The following is a 3,645-nucleotide window of genomic DNA, read 5'->3' as shown; positions in this document are numbered from 1 at the left end:
ATTACATTAAGTACCACCTAGTATAAGGACGTAGTAGGTTAATACCAATATTTAAGTTCTCAAATCTTTACTCTTATGTCGAAATATTTATATTATTTGGATGTCAAAATCATGAGTTTGGAATAAATATTTTTTGAATTATTATATTTTATAATATTTTATACTATTAGGACCAAAATTAAAAGTAGTATTTATCATATCACATCAAGTACTAGGTGCATTTATTTTTCAAAAAACAAAACTCACAAAAATTCAAAAAAATAAAAATAAAACATATTAAATATAATACTTACTATTAATAAAGTACTAGGTGCACTCATCAATATCTATTATAAAATGTATAATATTAATAATGTTACACATTTAAGTCTTTTTATTAATCAAGTTTAACCAATAATAAAGTTGGTCTAACATAACAAAAATCAATTATAATGAACGTACATTATTCTAAGTATTCTTATTTAACTTAGTTAGATTTAGTTCATAAAAAAACTTCAACGTATAATATTTTTTTCATATCCTCTTTATATCTGGCTTATCCATGCTTCTATGCATTTCTTATATGCATCTTCATCCCCACTACATCGCTCCCTGCACCACTTTATACACTGATTTAGGCTTTTGCAAGACTCTCTGCATCTTTGTCATCTATTTTTTATTTTTTCGATAATATGCTATTATAAGCTTCGTTGCATTTTCTATGACATGAGTCAAGATCGTAGGCATCATTAACACTTGGAATCCACAATTTTTTCATCATCACGAACAAAGATATCGAATTTAACATTAACATAACAAATAATTGTTCTAATTAGCAATATTATTAGTGCATAAAGCACACGGTGTTTAGTCATATCTCTCTTTGTAATTACAAGTTTTGATAAATGAAACTAGGCTTTATATAATCTAAAATCACTGATATATCCGATGAGTTTAAAATAAACATTTTCTGAATTATTATATATTATTTTATACTATTAAGGGCCAAAATTAAAAGTAGTATTCATCACATCAAATACTAGGTGCATTTATTTTTTAAAAAACAAAACTCACAAAAATTCAAAAAATTAAAATAAAATATCTTAAATAATAAATACTTACCATTAATAAAGTACTAGCTAGGTGCACTTATTAATAATATATCTTCTATAATTTTCTATCTCACTCTGACGTGGATCTCTCTTTAAAAATTGAGTCCATTGTTCTATGCATTTTTTATATGCAACTTCATCCCTAGGACAGCGCGTCCTGCACCATTTTATAGCATCATTTAGCTTTTTGCACTTCCTTCTGCATGTAGTCAATCTATTTCTTGATCTTTTCGATAATATGTTATAGGCTTCGTAGCATTTTTCTAAACACAAGACAATGCTATTGGCATCATCAACATTTGGATACCACGGTTTTTCATCATCGCGAATAAAGCTATCGAATCCAATATTAAGAGAACAAATAATTGTTCCAATTATTAATATTATTAGTATATAAAACACATTGTGTTTAGTCATCTCTCTTTGTAATTACAAGTTTATAATAAATGAAACTAGGCTTTATATAAATCTAAAATCATTGTCATTATTAATATTATTAATGACATACAGTATGATTCTCGAATTAATTATTAGAATATTCCTTCACTAGTTTCTGTCCTTTCCCTATTTTTAGAATAGTAAATCGTCAATATAAACGAAATAAAACAACTTAACTCTAGTGGAATATTATATTAGAATTCTTTATTATTATTTCAATTTTATTTAACTCCTTGAATTCAATAAAGTAATAAACAGGGGTGAATACGGGTCAGTTTGGTTCGGGTTTAAGGTAAAATTAGAACTGAACCGATCAAAATATAATTGGTTCAGTTTAGTTTGAATTTACATTTTTTTGTATATGTACTCGAACCAAACCAAACCGATTAAGAACGGATTGGTTCGGTTCGGGTAATTAGGTACCCGATGACTTTAAAATTCATAAAAAAAAAACCAAATTTTTATCTTAAAAATTCAACAAGTACAATAAACATGTAACATCAATAGATCCAAACATGTTAAACACCAAATATACTAAAAACTAAACTCATTAAAATCCAAACATATTAATAGTGAATAATCTTTGTCTAATAAAAATACAAAAGTGTAATAAAAATATTAAAAGCTAAATATAAAAGTCTAGTGAATAATCTTTTAAAAAAGCTAAAATCAAAACACATTAAAATCCAAACATTAGAAACTAAATACAAAAGGGCAATAGAAATATTTGTCTAGTTTTTAAAGTGTTAGAGTTACGAATTGCAAAACTCACTAAAAGCCATATTTTTTATTTTTTTATTTAATTAATATATGATCGGGTTCGCGGGTTGGTTCGGGTTCAGCACTCTTAGAATCGATACCCGAACCGATCAGTAACAAAGATCATCAGTTTGATTCGGGTTGGACCCGATTATTACCCGTTAGTTCCATAACCATTTTAATCGATTCGGTTCAGATTTAAACTGGTAATTGGATACCCGCTACCCGTGCTCACCTCTAGTAATAAAGGGTCATCAAATTACTTGACTCAAAATATAGTCGAAAAAATTACAAAAATTTTAAGAAGGTTAAAAATATAATATCAATGTTGAGTATCATATATAATGGTGAGAATAAAAAAATATTTTTAATTATTTAGATATATTTTGTCTTTAACAATATTTTAGAGCATTTTTAAAGATTGCAAATTACATATTTATTCATTTTATTTATATCTCTAATATTTTAAAATTTTTAATATAATTAGTGTCCTTTTAATAGTATGAAAATAGATAGCAGAAGCGAGAGCAAAAAGAAAAAATGCAAAAGAAAGAAAGAGACTAATAGAATTTCCTCTTATTTTCACAAATATATAGAATTTAATATTTCTCTTCTACGGTGTTATTAACTAGCCAACTAAGCAAATACGTAACGGAACAATTCCAAAACATATCCCTAAATATTTTTGTATAATAGAAGATAATTATTGAGATTCATTATTTTACCAATTTTTATATTTTATCGTGGAAGATAGCTTTTTGTTCATGTTCTAAATTCTAGGATCAAAACAAAAAATCCTCTTGGGAGTTCCAAACATGAAAGAATTGAAGTGCATATAAAATAAAGAGCGAAAATCGGGATATAAAAAAAAAAGCAAGAAAGTTTGACAAATATAAAATACGAGATGAAATTTAACTTTGTATATATTAATCAAATATAATAATATTTTATAGAATTTTAAAGTGTTTAATTATGTTCTTTGTCTTTAAAGATTTTCAAAGACCTAATTAACAAAGTGCAGAAAAAAATAATACAAGTTAAAAAGGATAAAATACAAAAATAAAAGAATGTAAAATAAAATAAACGGTGGAGGAAATTCTATAAAGAAAACTACTTGGAATAATGCATAGGAATTTATAGGGATGAGTGAGTGTTCAAGTGTGTTTCTTAAGATTATGAGTTTTTGTCAGTTTTGTATCCTCCAGTTTACTCAATTTTATTTGTTAACGTCATAGTTTTATCATAAAATCAAAAAATATTTTGATATTTTTCTAATTATTTTGTTTGATGATTATAATAATTTAAAAAATATTTATAATTTTTATTTTATTAAATCAAAATAAAAAAATTTTAAACT

The sequence above is a fragment of the Arachis ipaensis genome, chromosome B02, assembly GCF_000816755.2.
Source record: "Arachis ipaensis cultivar K30076 chromosome B02, Araip1.1, whole genome shotgun sequence".
In the NCBI taxonomy this organism is placed as follows: domain Eukaryota; kingdom Viridiplantae; phylum Streptophyta; class Magnoliopsida; order Fabales; family Fabaceae; genus Arachis; species Arachis ipaensis.
This window is presented reverse-complemented; position numbering follows the sequence as displayed.